Here is a 17456-nt window from a genome sequence, read left to right as displayed (position 1 = left end):
CTGGTGTGCTGCAGTCCATGGGACACAACTGAGTGACTGAACTGAACTGAACAGCCCACTCATCCCTGGACATCATCCTTGTCCTGAAGTCCACCTTGCCTGAAATCAGGATATTTACTCCAGCTTTCTTTTGTTTGCTGTCTGCATGGTATACCTTCCTCCTTCCTTTTAGTCCTAACAGAGACATGTTTTTATCTTTAAGGTGGGTTTATTTTTTACCATTTATAGCTAGTTATTGCTTATTTTCATCCAATCTGATGATCTCTGGGTGTTAACTGATGAGTTTTGACCACTCAACATTAAAATGACAGTGGATGGAATGGGATTCATATCGGCCATGTTGCTGGTTGTTCTCTACCTGATCCTCTTATTCTTTCTTTTTCCCTCTTTTTTGCCTTTTCTTGGGTTTAATTGAACTTTTGTTATTATCCCATTTTATTTCCTCAGTTGACATAATATTACCGAAAGCAGAGTCTGGCTGTTCACTGCTCAAAAGCTGATAAAGAGGCCAGTTTAATGGAAAGGAAAGTTTGCTTTATTTTGGGTGCTGGCAGCCAGAGTGAAGGGGAGGACAGATGTATGTCCAAAGGCTAACCCTTCCACCAACAATCAGGGAGCAAGAGCTTTTATAGATGGAGGGAGGGGGCTACATGCAGAAAGAGCACTGTCCGCTCTGACAGTCATCTTGAAATTAGTCATCAGTTGTCTGATCAGCATTGATTGTTTTAGGTACAATCTTTCATTTAAGAATCAGTTTGTTTCCATTTTTTGAAGCCACTTCTTGCAATTGTGGCAGCTCATGTCATGATACAGTCTGGTCATCACGCAGTTAACTTCTCCCACCTGGTGGAGATTTCAGTATCTATAAAGCAGTTCACAGACTATGGCTCAGAATATTATCTTATAGCCCTTGAGAAGGAACTAAATATCCTTGACTATGCTTAATGAGTATATTATTATTATTTGGTCTCCTTTGACCGTTTTCCTTTGTTTCTCTGTGTTCTCATTTCTATGATTAAACTTATTCTTTGGCTGAAGTTTTCCACAGACGAAAGGCAGGCTGAGGACATGGTGGGGAAGGACCATAGGGTCCTGCTCCATTTCAATACCTCATTTTAAAATATTGAACTATGGTTTGCGATTTTCACTTTTAAATAATGAGTCCACCTTTGAATAAGAACATATAGCTCCCCTTGAAATGGGAGCACCATGTGGCAGTGTATCCCTGGAACCTCTCTGCTATGCCCGGTGCAGTGTTTTGTCAGGCGTTTCAAATTTTCCAGGCTCAACTCTTGGCTATTTGCTAAATTTTGACTTTAATCTTCCTACCAGCTTCCTTTGGTGGTGTCCAGTTCAGCAAGTGCTGGCCCCTCTTCTCTCTGAAAGTGTCTGTCTGTCTGTCTCTCTCCATTTCAGGTGAATTGTTTGCTGTGCAAGCTCAGCTCTCTAAGGAAGTCAGGAAAAGCTGTTGATTTGCAGTCTGTCTGGCTTTTTTCCATATTATCTGGGTGAGAGCTACAGTCCTTTTCTGATCTCCACCTTTCTAAGCATAAACCATAATTCTAAACACAATTTTGAAAGCAACTTTGGTGAGATGAGAAATCAAAACAAAAAACTAGAATCCTCTCTAGTTTAAATAACCAGATCAGATATAAATGCCATATTTTATCAATATTCCAGCATCCCAAAGTGGTGGGGCCTTCATTTTCATCTAGAGTTGCAACACAATCCCTGAATCATTCTTCCAGTGATTTATTCCACACCTGGTATAAGTAACTTATGGGCAGTTCTAACGGAGAGACACTAACTTGATGAAATGCTCATGATATTCACATCGCACTGCCTCACCTGGACTTTTCTGATGGGCAGTAGAACGTGGAGGCAGCACCAACCAGGATGCCAGGAGCAAGAGTAGAACTCGTGATGCAGAGTGAGGGGGCAGGTCAGCTTCTGTTTTGGATTTTCCTGAAACACCAGGTGTATTGCACTGACAGCTTATCTCCCCTTACTTGAGTACTGACATGGGGCTGGAGTCAGGGGGCTGGAGTCTAGGGCCCTTCATCTCCCAAAGTCACAGCAAACGTGATCATCCCACCATGGCGAGGTGTGCACACCAGGGGAAACCGGATGGACCCAGGCAAGAGAGGAAGCAACACACAGAAATAAAACACCACAGAATCTCTGGGGAACCTGGCCAGAGGATGGATCATAACAGTCAGAGACAAGAGCAGCTTAGCCATTATTCAAACATTTTCTTCTGGGTCCTAGAGAGTCTAGCAAATAACAAAGAACCTGTAAGTCCCTTATTAATCGCTTAAGCACATTTTCATGTTTGCAAGCTACTTTGCCGTAATTTATTATTTCTTTCCAGTGGCTCCATCACAAACGTCTCTGTACAGAAATCTGTATAATCCACGGATTCAACAAGATGTCTGGTTGATGCTTAATGAGAGGTTGGGGCAGAGGCAAGTTTTCTGTTCTCCGGGGGCAAGGGCTGTCATGGTGAGACCTCTGAGCTCCCATGGAGTATTTCAGTCTGTGTCTGTCTGTCTGACTTTGTTTCTCTCTGTCTCTGTCTCTGTCTCTGTCTCTCTCTCTCTCTCTCTCTCTCTCTATATATATATATATATATATATACACACACACACACATATGTATATATATATATCATGAGTGGCCACACCTCTCTTCCAGGTCCCGGGACCTGTGGTTTCTCCATCCCCGCTCCCTGAACCACTAGAACTTGGACAGGTAATCCCCTTTTGTCCTGACCCTGAGGACATTGCTGAGATGTTCACAGGAAACAGGTTAGATTTTTCAAATGACCTCAGATCTTTCAGAAACTAAAGTTCCCTGAGTATGGCACAGCCCCCAAATCCAGCTATGGACCTGTAGTGAAGGGAAATTGCAGGGAGAATGGGGATGGGGGTTCATTTCCCCTGCCCGATCAGGCTTCTGTTCAGGACCCTGGAGAGCTGCCCACGGGAGGGGACAGGTTGTGCTGGAACCTCTCTCACAAACTTGCACAGCCCCCCTGCCCAGTCCCCAAAGGGAGCCTCCCAGCCCCACATCCCAAGGGGAGTCTCCTGGCAGGGATCCAGCAAGGAGAGAGGGTTGGGCAGAAGATGAGGAGCCCTCAGCTATGAGAAGTCAGCCCAGGAGCAGGCAAGAAAGGAGAAATGGGTACTGCACTAGGCAAATTTTTTCATTTTTCTTCTTAAATCTACTTTTTAAAGTTGAAGTGCAGTTGATTTAGAAAGTTGTGTTAGTTTCAGGTGTACAACAAAGTGGTATATATATATTCTTTTTCAAATTCTTTCCCATTGTAGGTTATTATGAGATATTGATTGAATAGTGTGGAATCCCCTGTGCTATACAGTAAGACCTTGTTTTTTACCTATTATATATATAGTAGTTTGTATCTGCTAACCCCAAACTCTCAATTTATCCCTCCACCCTCCACTTTCCCCTTTGGTAACCATAAACTTGTTTCTTATGTCTGTGAGTCAGTTTCTGTTTTGTAAATAAATTTATTTGTATCATTTTTTATAATCTATGTATAAATGATGTCCTTTGTATTTGTCTTTTTCTTTCTGACCTAAGTCACTTCAGTCGTGTCTGACTCTGTGCGACCCACAGACATCAGCCCACCAGGCTCCCCCATCCCTGGGATTCTCCAAGCAAGAACACTGGAGTGGGTTGCCATTTCCTTCTCCAGTGCATGAAAGCGAAAAGTGAAAGTGAAGTCGCTGAGTCGTGTCCAACTCTTCACGACCCTATGGACTGCAGCCTACCAGGCTCCTCTGCCCATGGGATTTTCCAGACAAGAGTACTGGAGTGGGGTGCCATGACCTACTTCAGTTAGTATGATAATCTCTAGTTGCATCCAGTTTGCTGCAAATGGTATTTTTTCATTCGTTTTTATGACTGAATAATATTCCATTTTATATATGTACCACATCTTCTTTAACCACTCATTTCTCAATGGACACTTAGGCTGCTTCCATGTCTTGGCTATGAACATAGGGGTGCATCTATTTATTCTAATTAGTGTTCTCCAAATATATGCCCCACAGTGGAATTGCCAGATAATATGGTAATTATTTCTAGATTTTAAAGAACCTTTATACTGTTCTCCATAATGGCTGCACCAATTTTCATTCCCACCAACAGAGTAGGAGAGTTCCCTTTTCTCATGCTATCTCCAGCACTTATTGTTGTAGACATTTTGATGGTGGCCATTCTGACTGGTGTGAAGTGGTACCTCATTGTAGTTTTGATTTGCTTTCTATAATAACTAGCAGTCTTGAGCATCTTTTCATGTTTCTGTTGGCCATTCTTTCTTAAAGCCTTTACTTTGAGACATGATGAGAAAATTTTACAAGTGCACATGTGTGAGACATGACTCCAGTTGAATATGAAGACCATGTAACCAGAGAGCTTTAATAGTTATGCTATGCTATTATTAGCTATGCTGTTCCCAGGGATCTGAGACTGACAGGTTTGTGGCTGAAAGTGATGGTGGTTAGTGTTGCCCTCCCTCTACCCCACCCTCTTCTTGTGCAGAGCCCACACCAACCCCCTGGGAACCCTTCCTAAGGACAGCCACATCCTCTTGGGCCTCAGGAATCTCTTGCTTCCTCCATGCCCTCACCCACATCCCAGCAAACAAAGCCCCCTGTGGTTGGTGTCAGGTCACAATGGTGGCCCCAGTGGCCCAGACCTCAGCAGCAGCTGTGTCATTTCTCAGCACACGGTTTGCTGGACTTTGGCCAGGTCTTCACAAGGTGCCACCAGGAGAGGTTGGCCATTGATGCCAAATTTGAAGCCAACAGAGCACCAGTCCACAAACTGGGTGCCACACTTGCTCTGGATGCATATACATATATGTAATCCTTTTGCCAACAAAGGTCTGTCTAGTAGAAGCCATGGTTTTCCCAGTAGTCACATATGGATGTGAGTTGAACTATAAAGACAGCTGAGCACCAAAGAACTGATGCTTTCAAACTGTGGTGTTGGAGAAGACTCTTGAGAGTTCCTTGGACAGCAAGGAGATCAAACCAGTCAGTCCTAAAGGAAATCAACCCTGAATATTCATTGGAAGGACTGAAGCTGAAGCTCCAATATTTTGACCACCTGATGCAAAAAGCCAACTCATTGGAAAAGACCCTGATTCTGGGAAAGATTGAGGGCAGGAGGAAAAAGGGGTGACAGAGGATAAGATGGTTACTCAGTGGACATCAGTGACTAATGGACGTCAGTTTGAGCAAACTCTTGGAGAGAGTGAAGGACAAGGAAGCCTGGAGTGCTGCAGTCCATGGGGTCACAGTGTCAGACACGACTGAACAACAATTCCCTTTGATGGATAACTCAAGGCTGGACCACATGCCCATCCCTGAACCAATCTTGGAGAGAGTGAAGGACAAGGAAGCCTGGAGTGCTGCAGTCCATGGGGTCACAGTGTCAGACACGACTGAACAACAATTCCCTTTGATGGATAACTCAAGGCTGGACCACATGCCCATCCCTGAACCAATCACAGAGGATGGAAGTCACCAGTTAACTTAGATCTGAGCTACACAGTCTACTCTGGCTCTGGGGGACAGTCACCACCCCCAAGCCACGGTGCCAGAAAGTTGAATGAAGCAACCCAACTTCACCACAGGGAATCTGGGGCCGTTATGAACATTTAGAGCCTTGATACTTGTGGGCACGACAAATAAGTGGATACCACACCTACGATGAGGCTTTTCCTTCCAGGACATGAGGGGATGTGTGGGCAAACCAACCATGCATCCAGTGGACAGAGCACAGGGGGACCCTTGTCCTGGAGCTGGAGCTGGGGGAGGGGTCAGGGCAGAGAGGAGCCTGACATGTGGTGACTGAGTGTGACTTCCCAGGACCCTGGGCCAGCAGTGCTGAAATTTTGTCATGGAAGGTCACTTCCATTTAAATTAAACAAGTACAAATATTTTTAAATATTTAAACTAAAACTATTTTAAATACCAGCAGCTTTCAAATTTCCAAGGCACTGGCACAAAGTTACTTTAGTTACATTATATCATTTTGGATCTAAAAGGAAAAACAGTAGATATCCCTACAGTAAAATCGATAAGGTAATTATCCTGTAATGAATGCCAAACCCTTGGGAGTAAGCTAATTTGGGCTTTTTATTCAGTTTCTCAAACCCTCCAGTACTGTGCCTTGACAGAATGGATGCTTGTGGGGTCTGAAGCAGAGCCTAGAGCACCCCCCCATCTCCCCACAAGCCCAGCTGTGGGAGAGGAGGGGACAGCATCAGGAGTCACGTGTGTGTGGACAGCGACCTCCACCTGCCCAGGCCTCCTCCCCTGCTCCTTCTAAGTTTGACAAGGGGACCTGACAAAGGGGATCCTGACAGCTCTAGCCTATTAGCAAGAGTCCTCAGAGAGATTTGACTAGAGGAATTTTCCCAAATTCCATTGTTCATTGGTTTGTTTGGGGGTTTAAAAAAGCCATCACTTTAAAAGTAGCACATTTGATACATTTTTCTCAGCGGCTTCTCCTTTCAAATAGAGGTTTTCCGGGATCTAAAGACTGAAGCTGAATAATTCATGATCTGTTCTTTCCCAGATTTGGGTGTTTTATTTTAAGTGCATTAACTTCATGAAAACACTTGGGCTGCAGCTTCCCTGAGAGCTAACCATGGGAACAGCCCTTGGGCATTTGTGGCTAAAGGTGGGACTTCCCAAGTGGCACTAGTTGTAAAGAACCCGCCTGCCAATGCAGGAGACGTAAGATGGGAAGATCTCCTGGTAAAGGCATGGTAACCCATGCCAGGATTCTTGCCTGGAGAATCTTCCCAGAAAGAGGAGCCTGATGGACTGCAGTCCATAAGGTTGCAATGAGTCAGACACAACTGAAGCAATTTAGCGCACGTGCACACACACACGTATGTGACTAAAGGTGAGACCCTGAGCCCATTACCAACCTCTTGGAGCTTCAGTTTTCTCATCTGTAAACCATGTCACAGGCTTATTGTGAGGCTGAATCTGACAACCGTACCGCGCTTGGTCCCAGCCTCACACTGTCTGTGCTCAGACACATGCGTGTGATGCTGTTAGCCCAGATTTTCCCCATTATTGGGCTTGGCCCTTGTCAGCCCATTTCCAAGTTTTCCTGAACACATCCACACATTCTTACTATGTGTGAGGTGTGTGCCCTGTGGTGGTCAGTATACCTAAAGCTCATGTCCACCCCCACTCAAAGGACAAGCAGCCCACAACATTAAGACAAAGAAGGCTCTGCCAGGACCTACCCACTTTGGTTCTGCACAGACTTGGGGGTGTTATCCTGAAGGCACATCTCTGAGTCAGGAATGGGATTCAAATGTGGCTTTAGAATCTGGAGAAATCCATTCATTTAGGATTAGGGTGGTCAGTGAGCCCCTTCTACATGCCAGGCACCAATCCAGTAAGGGAAACCAAAACAAAATCTGCCCATAGGCCAGTGGAAGGAGGTAGAGAAGCGGGAAGAGAAGGTGATGTGTGATGTGTGAGATGGTCAAGGGTACTGGAGGGAGGAAGAGGCAAGGAGTGTGGAGCACGTTGTGGGGGGCATAGCTTTATCCCTCACAGAGGTAAAGGGGTTAAAATGTAGAGGATGAGAGAGCTGAAAATAATTCCCATTCATCATGCAAATCTGTCAACTGAGAGGGCTAAGCCTCACTGCAGGAAATAGCTGCATGTTGACATGTGGGGAACAGGTCATGTGACTCTAAATAAAGCTAATGACAGCTTGGGCCATGTGCTTCAGGCAGGTAAGACCCCAAGTCTAGGCCAGTGGGATGCACAAGGTGGGAGAGAGACGCTGGCCAGGGCAGCTCGGACCACAGGGTCGCTGGGGCCGTGTCTCCCAGGAGCCCTGGGGCTTTCCTTTAATGCCCACCTCAGGTCAGTGACCAGCCCTGGAGGACCTGCTCTTTGGGTCTGTCCTCTTTGGGGAGGTCAGAGCCCTAGGTCCTGCGCCATCTTGGAATGTGCCTCCTCTCACATTAAATCCCATGGTTCTCAGAGTGGGGCCCCTGGACCGGCAGCATCAACATCTCCTGGAAAGTTGTTAGTGATAAAAGAAATGTTTACATGTGGAGGACTGGGGAAGTCATTCTGGCTTATGCATGAGTTAACTTGAATATTATGCTAACTAAAGCAGCTCGTTTATGGCCTATCAAACACATATTGTACATCTGCTTTATTTTTTTTTAAGGGTTCATTGACTGGGGGAAAAAAATGTCCATGTTAAAAACAAAGATTGAATGATCTAGGACACCAGTGTTGGTCCGCCTTCAATGATAAGATTCCCTTCCTAGGTGTCATGGCTATATTAATTCTCTGTGCGCATGCTGATCTCCTTCTTTTCTTTTCCTTATTTCATTTTTTTTTCTTTTGAAAGCTTGAAGGAATGTATCTCTGATATGTTTGATTTTTTTTTTCAAGACAGAAAACTAGGCTGAAAACTGTGCTTCTTGGGAGTAGTACCTCAGAATTATCTAAGTAGCTGTCTTCTAGGCTACAGGTGTCAGTTTGGCTCAGATCAAACCCTTCCCTATTCCTATGATGTGTTAAGTCACTTCAGTCATGTCCAACCCTTTGCAACCCTCTGGACCATAGCCCACCAGGCTCCCTTGTCCATGGGATTCTCCAGGCAAGAATACTGGAGTGGGTTGCCATGACCTCCTCCAAGGGATCTTCCCGACCCAAGGATCAAACCCATGTCTCTTACATTTTCTGCATTGGAGGTAGGTTCTTACCATGAGTGCCACCTGTTTAGATAGTTTATTGATTATTTTCACAGACATTAGAATCACAGACTCTTGGTCCTGCCATCCAGACCTGCTCCAGCAGAGGATCTGGGGTGGAGCCTGGTGATCTGCTCTTTAACAAGCCCTCCATATGATGCTCATGCTGACGTCTGGGAATCTCTGGAGTAACAAGTCCTGGAAAATCTCTTCACACTGAACCATACTTATTAGGATGGGTTTATCCTATTGACGTCTTGGCTTCCCCAGAGACAGGGAGCTGAGCACTCTGAAATTTGGCTACAGCCTCTCCTACCACATATGGAGGCTCAGGGCTCTCCTCAGAGACCATCAGTGAGCAGAAGGGCAATGGGGTGTTTGCCCTTATCTTGAAAGCAATTTAATTCAGCTTTCAGTGAGTGATCACCATTAGAATGAGGAGATCAGCATTAGAGTCTAAGTAAATATCCTTGGTTATGATACATGGGCTCCACTCTGCTAAAAATGTGTCTATCCTCTGCAGTTCTGAGGCACTCATGTTTTCAATGAGGGGTCACAGCTGTCAATATTGATGATGGGGGAATTTACCCTCTATCACCCAGCACCAGCAGCGCTATTAACTTCCCCAGCACACACAGATCTGAACCCTACCGACTGAGTGAGGGGCCGGGTAATGAGTCTGACAGTTGGCTTGGTTTGTAAAACCCTGCATCCTGATTACTTTTTAGCTTCAGGAGACCTACTCAGAGACTTTCTATGGAGTCTTTCTTTGAGAAGTTGGGGTAGAAATACAGATGTGAGTTACCCACATCGTCCTTGGACCACAGAATCCCAAGGGAGAGTTGACAAAGAGACGGTGGCTGAAAGCTGAGCCTTGGGGAATGTCTGTATGTAGAGGTCCCAGGGAGGAGAGACAATGATGGAGGCAGATGAAGAACAGGGCAGGAAGGAAACTGAGAAGTGCAGCGCTACGTAAAAAAAACAGTGACAACTTTTCACAATGAAGGAAACAGTCCATCATCTAAAATGTTTCAGAAAGAAGGACAATGAGTCCAAAGATGAGACATGAGTTGGAGCGACCATCATCAGCAGTATCGCTCCTCACTGAGGACAGAGGGCAGGGCTTTGGGGTGAAGCCTGCTCCTAGTCAGGAGCTTAGGGGATGGGGATGGGGTGGGAGAGGGTCATCACCTGCTGCCCTCAATTCTCCCAGGAGGCAACTGTGTATCTATTCTCTCCCTCATCCAATGAGAATCTCCTCATCCTTAGAAGAGATTTAATCAAGAAAGAATGGATCTAAGGAAGTCTGTCAAGACACGTGGCCCCTGTGTGCTGTGTTGCCTGCTCTTGCGGTTAGGTCTTCTGAAGACTCTTCTGCTTTTAGTAGCTTAACAAGCTGCATTTTTCAGTTAGTTTGCACATGGCCCTGTCCCCCTGTTCTAGTCTTGGTTTTACTGATCTCCTGGGTTGTGAGATTTTTTTTTTCCCCTCACTAATTGGAGCCAAATTCTTCTGTCTTGAGGTCCACCATTTAGATGGTAGCCACTCTAAATGGCTACCATGAAGGCTGTTTCCATGTGAAACTGGGGAGCAAAGGGCACAGGAATGCCCATTCCTGGTCATACTGGGCCACCCTGCCCTTGGGCCCTTGGGGTGAACCTGTTTCTGCAGCAGATGACAGCAGCCTGGGCCCTTGGGGGCTTATGACACATGGACTACCTTGGAGGATTAATGGTGGCTCTGAATACCATGTCCAGGTAGTGATAAATTACTCTGACTTTCCCAGTGCCTGCCCATCCCAGGACACGGGCCTCTTCACAGCTACCATAGCTTTGTGTGAAGCTGGAGAGGGTCAGGAGAGTAGAGTCAGATAAGGATGGTGGCATACCTGTGCCAGGAAGTTGAAATGTAGATGTGTTGACTGGAGCTCAAGCAGCCATCTTGGGAAATGAAGAATCAGAGATTGAGGAACTCTTGGAAGCAAGACAGAGGACTCTCCTTCCCTTATGACCATGAGTGATGATCCCGGCTCTGGACCACACCTCCACTCTCCAGTTTTCTGACAGAGAGCAGCATGTCTTAGTGTGAGCTCCTGTGGATTGGGTTTTGTCGTCACTCACAGCTGATTTGTCTCACCCAGTGCAACCTCTACAGGTGTATTTCTGCCTCCTGTGTTGTGCTGACTGGACAGAGCAGCTTCCCTCTGGCTCCTCAGAAAACAACATGCTCAGGAGACCCCTGGGGCTGCTGACACTGCAGATGCCAATTCCCAGGCTGAGGATGGGGCCTGGGATTCTGCCAGGGGATGCCAGGTATATGCAGCTTCTCGACCACACCTGGGGCCTAGAACTCCTCTGCCTCAAGTCTCAACCCAGGTGTTCTCACCGCCACACCTAGGGCAGCTCCTGCCCACCTCTGCCCACAAGAGCAGCTGCTGGAGAAGAGCGATCAACAGAGAGGATTTTCATTTGATGGGTCAGCAGGGAGCAGGGACTCTGCTGCGATGTTGGTCCTGGAGGAAACCCATCACCTCCCCTCACCTGCCTGTTCTTGTGAGCTTCGTTTCACAGCAGGAAACTGGAACATCATTGCAACATCAGAGGTCCAGGAAGGGTACAAAAGATGAGTTAACAGTTTCATGCTTTCTTAATCCTTGAAGTAGGTTTTCTGCGCCATTTGCTGGGTTTTCAGAATGCTTTACCTTCTGTCTTCCAAAGCTGGTTAGAAATCAGAGGATGCTGCAGCTTAGGATCCTCATACCCGAGGATGCTCACTGCCCTTCCTGACCATGGGTCAGCCTAGACTCAGAGGGTCACTCTCCCTCCAGCCCCTCCCACCCTCCCTGTGGCTCCTGCACAGACTCTCAATGTGAACGTGAGATGTGGGGCCTGGACAGGGGGGCGGGGCTGCAGGGACTGTCACCACAACCTCTCGCTGGGGGCCCACAGTCCTCAGAGCCCTCCCCCAGAGGCCCACCAGCCTGCACGGTGGTTAAGAACAGTTGCCAGGCAGCTGCACGTTCAAATCCTGGCTCTGCCATGTATTAGCCATGTGACCTGAAGAAATGACTGTCCCTGTGGGCCCAGAGGGTGCTGCAGGTGAGGGGCCACATGGGGAAGGCAGTGTTGCAGGCCAGACCTGTGGGCCTGGGGCAGGGAGTGACAGGAGAATGGCTGAAGGAGAGCGAGGTCAGTTTTGAGGAGACTCTGCATCTGGCAGAGCAGGTCAGAAGCCCACGAACCCGACTCAGGTTGGAGTAAGGGAGGGACCGGCTCCCCATAGGCTGCAGGTATGGCCGGATCCAGGGCCTCAGTTGGTTCTGCCTCATCACCTCTGGGCTCTGAGAGGCACCAGCCTCATGCTCTTGTGTGGAGCAAGTCAGCAGCCTGCAGCCCATGTACCTCTTCCCAGCACCCCGTTATTAGTCTCTCAGCCCCACAGGTCACTGGGATTCGCCATGGTTGGGTCAAGTATCACAGGCACCATCAGGCATTTCTGAGTCAATGTACAGTCCTGGGTCCATGATGCTAACACCTGTCCATGGGCTGAGGGGTTTGTAGCCTGACTGCGACTTGGAACCCTGCTCTGTCACTTTTGAGCTTTGGGACCCAAGGCAGTCACTGCACCTCTTCCTGGGTCTGATGTCCATCTGCAGAATGTGGGTGAGCGTAGCACCTGCTCACAGGCTTGAGAAAGGTGTGGTCCCTGTCCTTGAAAGAGGCACCACACAGGTAAGGAGGCATCCAGTGAACTCAAGCAGTTGTCATCAGTAACAACGTGACGTTTCAAGTGCCGCCAAGAGCCAGTTTGTCTCTTATCTCACTGACCCTCACTAAGTGACCCCCACTCCTGCAGATGTTGTATCTATAGAATCTCTAAATTACCTGGAGGTCATGTCACCTTTGGTGAGTTTCAGGCAAGTCCATGCATCTGGCAATCAGCTGGGCATGGAGACCCATCAAACCATTACTGAGTTCCTACTGCATACAGCCATGGTATCAGGTCACTACTGAGCCCCTACTGTACACACTCATAGTGCCAAGCCTTTGCCAAATGCTTACTATGTACATTCACATTGCTAGGTCATTGCTGAGCACCAACTGTATGCATCTATGGTGCCAGCTCATGGCTGAGCACATACTGGGTACATCTGCCTCAGAACATGATGCTAAGGGGCCTGAACCCTCACTCACACACCCTGGCTTTTCCTCTCCAGCCACACATTAACTTGCTCAAGGAGAGCAACCTGGTGCTCTGATTCATCATGGAACAGGCGCACATTTCCAAGAACCATCCCTCATCCATCCAAATTTTGAGCTATGAGAAAATGAAACAATTTTTCAAAACCAGCCTAATCTCTATTTCTTCATCCAAAAGAACTGCTTGCACCGCATCCAATCCGAGTCAATTCTAAGTAAATGTGGTCACATCAAGATGGACTTGGTCAGTTCAGGATGTGCCTCCCTCCATCCTCTCCTGGGAGGTGTGGGTCTGGATGCCTCTGGATCCTGGACCAATATCTCCCTCCTCACAGCCATCTGCAGTGACATCCATCACAAGCTGTCCTTGTGGGTGGCATTTGGATGGGTAGACAGATGACAGGCGGATGATGGATAGACGGATGTGGGAGGAGACAGCTCTGAACAGCTGTGTACAATGTACTTGGAGCCGCTTCTCCAAGCCCCACTGCAGGGCTGCCTTGGAGGCTAATCCTGTGATCACCCCTTTTGGTCATTTCCTCTCTGGCCAGTGTTAGAGAAGCGAGGACCCATCTGGCTGCAACCACAGCCTCACTACCACCAGAAAAAAAATTTTAGCAAATCAGCCCAGCAAAGGGAAATGGGACTGTCCATGTCAGATATTGATTTCTCCCTGGTTACTCTGAAGAAGCCCCGGGGAGGATAGGAAAAATCGATAGAAAGTTAAAATAAGTAATGGAATTGGCAGTTTTCTTACAAGACAGATTAAATTGAGACGAATTAAAACAGAGTGGGTACCTGGGCAGTGCTATATTCCCTGGTGGCTCAGAGGGTAAAGAATCTGCCTGCAATGCAGGAGACCCGGGTTCAATTCCTGGATTGGGAAGTTCTCCTGGAGAAGGGGATGGCAACCTACTCCAGTATTCTTGTCTGGAGAATCCCATGGACAGAGGAGCCTGGCAGGCTACAGTCCATGGGGTCGCAAAGGGTCAGACATGGCTGAGCTGTTAACACTGTCACTTTTGTGGGTGGTGTTTGGGGAACGGAAGCACTGCTGGCTCATGCAAGGAATGACTCAGTGTGTGGATCAGTATCTGCCACAAATAAGACTCACCTGGGGAAATTTAAGACTCCTGATTTCCAAACTGTGCCTCAGACCAAGTTATGCTAGGATCTCTGAAGGTGGCAGTCAGGATACAGTCATTCCAAAACTTCTCTGGTATTCTAATGGACAGCTATTTGGGGAATCATTGGCTAGAGCTTTGCCATCCTTCTTTGGCCCTGGAGGTTTCTGTCTCACTCCAACCTGGGTGCAGGGTGGGGTGGGGAGTGGGCTGAGCTCAGGGCAGTCCCAAGCTCCCCTGGAGATGCTGTGTCTCTGAGCCATCCTTTGTCCTTCCTCTGCTGAGCCGTGGTCTCTGCTGGCCAGAGAGCCCAGAATACACACCCTCTTCTTTGGCCAGGCCTTTCTCCCAGGCCAAAGTCCTAGACGGGCCTGAAGAGTGACATTCGTGTGCTAGACATTAAGCCTCCATTTCCCTCTTTCTAGCCTCTCCTGTGGCCCAGAGGTGGCTTCGTTCCTGATGTCCTGAGGGTGGGTTATGCCTCCTGGCTTCAGCCAGAGTGGTTGGTTCAGGGATGGGCATGTGACTCAAGCAAGCCTCCCTGACTCAAACATGGAAGCCCTGACATTATGGTTGAATGACTTGGATGGTAGTTGATTTTTCTTGAGACTTCTGAGTCTGAACTAGAGGTACCAGGGAATGTGAAGGTTGATCTGTTGAACACAGATACTCTGAGAATAAAGCCAACACAGATACTCTGAGAATAAAGCCAGCACAGAGAAAGAGAGGAGAAAATGAACCCTAGTAATGTCATTTGAGCCCCTGAATCAAGCCAGGCCTGAAAGCAATCCTTGTTTCCCTCTAGGGGCATCAGTAACACCTTTTTTCACTTAAGCTGGCTTGACGTTGGTTTGCTTTCATTGCTTACAACATAAAGGATCCTGAAAAACACAATGGCCTGCAGCTTCTCATTATATGACTCTCATCCCGCCCATAGCCAGTCTCTAGATACATCACATTCTGTCTCCTCTTGGAGCTAAAGTGACAAAGAAAGATCTTAAAGGAGCTCAATACAGGGATCCAGATGGCCTGGTCCTGCCACTCATGAGTTGTGTAATGTTAAGCAAGTTACTTATCCACACATGCTTCAATATCCTCATCCAAAGTACAGAATATTAATGGTACTGGGTTCATTAAGATGTCTTTCTTCATAAGGACAGATTAAGGATCAAATGAGATGATTGTTCAGTTGCTAAGTCATGTCTGACTCTTCACAACCCCACAGACTGCAGCACGCCAGGCTTCCTTGTCCTTCACTGTCTCCCAGAGTTTACTCAAATTCATGTCCACTGAGTCAGTGATTCCATCCAGCCATCTCATCCTCTATCATCCACCTTGTCCTCCTGCCTTCAATTTTTCCCAGCATCGAGGTCTTTTCCCATCAGGTGACCAAATTAAATGAGGATGTGTATTTAAAACAGAACTGTGTGTGGATACAGTGAGGCCTATGTCAGTGTCAGCTCTCATTATGACAATGATGTTTGTGTCCAAGGGCTCCTCACCCTCCCACCCCAGGCCTTTGCACCTGCTGTTCCTGCTGCCTGGAACGCCGTCTACTGGCATTCCAGGTCACACCTCCTTCAAATGCGAGCTCCCTTAATGTCCCTGTTTTATGTCCCCAAATTCCCTGCAATTCTCTGTCCCACTGTCCATCAAAGTTCTATGTCTTTAGAGCAGTTATTCCTTTGCTCTATCCCTCTCTAGACTGTGAACTTGAAGATGTGACGAATCTGTTTTGCTGTGATTTCTAGCTTCAGTACCAAGGACAGAGCCTGGCCCCTTAGAAAATACATTAGGAAGGAAGGGAGGGAGAGAGGAAAGAAAGAAGCAATCGAATGGTCTGGTAACTCAGGGACTACTTCACTGGGAAAATGTGACAGATTCCAGAGACACACTGGTGCTCAGGCTGGGAGGAGCAGTCCAAGCCCTCAGAGGTTCGGCAGTGGGGCTTAGAGACACCCTTTGACCTGCTCAAAGCTGTGGATGGTCCATATTCTTTTATTATTCTATACAAACTTCAGGTTACAGCATTACAGTTCAACATCTGCATACACATCTGTAGGGCTTCCCAGGTGGCGCTAATGATAAAGAACCCTCCTGCCAATGCACAAGACTTAAGAGACCGGGTTCGATCCCTGGGTCAAGAAGATTCCCTGGAGGAGGAAATGGCAACCCACCTCAGTATTCTTGCCTGGGAAATCCCATGAACAGAGGAACTTTGAGAGCTACGATTCATAGGGTTGCAAAGAGTTGGACACAACTGATGTTACTTCACATGCACATACGCATCTGTATACACCAGATGGTCCACATTCCTGATCACTTGATCAGGAGAGCACTCACCACTGGACCCACTCAGCACCTGCTGCTGCAAAGCTCCAGCAAGGTCTTCACTAGGCACAAGAGATGGTTTAAACACACTGTGGGGAGAAGCAATGGACTGTAACAGGCACATGACTATCCTCAAAGGGGACCTGTATCCTTTTTTCCTTCTAAATACATTTCAACATTATGAGCTTTTAATTAAAACTAAGGCAGGTGTCTCTTTGCTAAGATCATGTATAAGAAATGGAGGATGGAGATGATGCCAAGAGATATTGATAATGCGGAGTAATTATGATGTTCCATGAGATGCATTTTGTTCTTGGAACTGAAATTGACTTTGATGGCTTTCAAAGCCTTCGTGCATTTTTAATCCATGCAGAGACTCTAGTTTTCTGGGCTCTACCAGGATCACTGGGGACCAGAGACCTACTGGGAGCTGAACATAGCATGAGCTTGAACAGAACTGTTGTAAGGAGATGGTCCATCTCCCAAGCCTGTCCCACAGTGAGCAGCATGGGGCAAGGGTGGGTATTTGGAGTCTGGGTGCAGAGGGTGAGGGTCCCAGTCCCATCACAGCTGAGCTGAAAGTCATCTCCGTGTTGCAGAAGGGTTGATCACCTCCCAAGGAACCCAGGTCCAAGGCTGTGCTGCACTCATGGGTCACACTTCTCTGCCAGGGATGAGTCAAGGTTCTCTGAGTTCAAGCTATAGAACTGGACTCTGGCCAGTGCCAAGCATCAGAAAACTTGGAGACACTTGGAAATTTAATGGATTTTCATTCAGAGCCTAAGAATTTCCTTTGCTCTCCTGATCCCCTATGTGTGCTGTGTGAAGCGAAGGGAGCAGGGAGCTCAGAGTGGTTTCCAGCAACATCCGTGAAACAGCCTCCTTGCCCCACCCGGGGTGAAAGCTCCTCTCGGGGACCTGGCAGATGACACAACTTCCCAGGGTCACCTTCCTCCATCTGCCCCAGCCTGGCAACTTATCCACAGCTTGGTGAGTGCTGACCTACAGCAGGGAGAGCCTTCCCAG

This window comes from Budorcas taxicolor, chromosome 17 (assembly GCF_023091745.1).
Source record: "Budorcas taxicolor isolate Tak-1 chromosome 17, Takin1.1, whole genome shotgun sequence".
Classification (NCBI taxonomy): domain Eukaryota; kingdom Metazoa; phylum Chordata; class Mammalia; order Artiodactyla; family Bovidae; genus Budorcas; species Budorcas taxicolor.
This window is presented reverse-complemented; position numbering follows the sequence as displayed.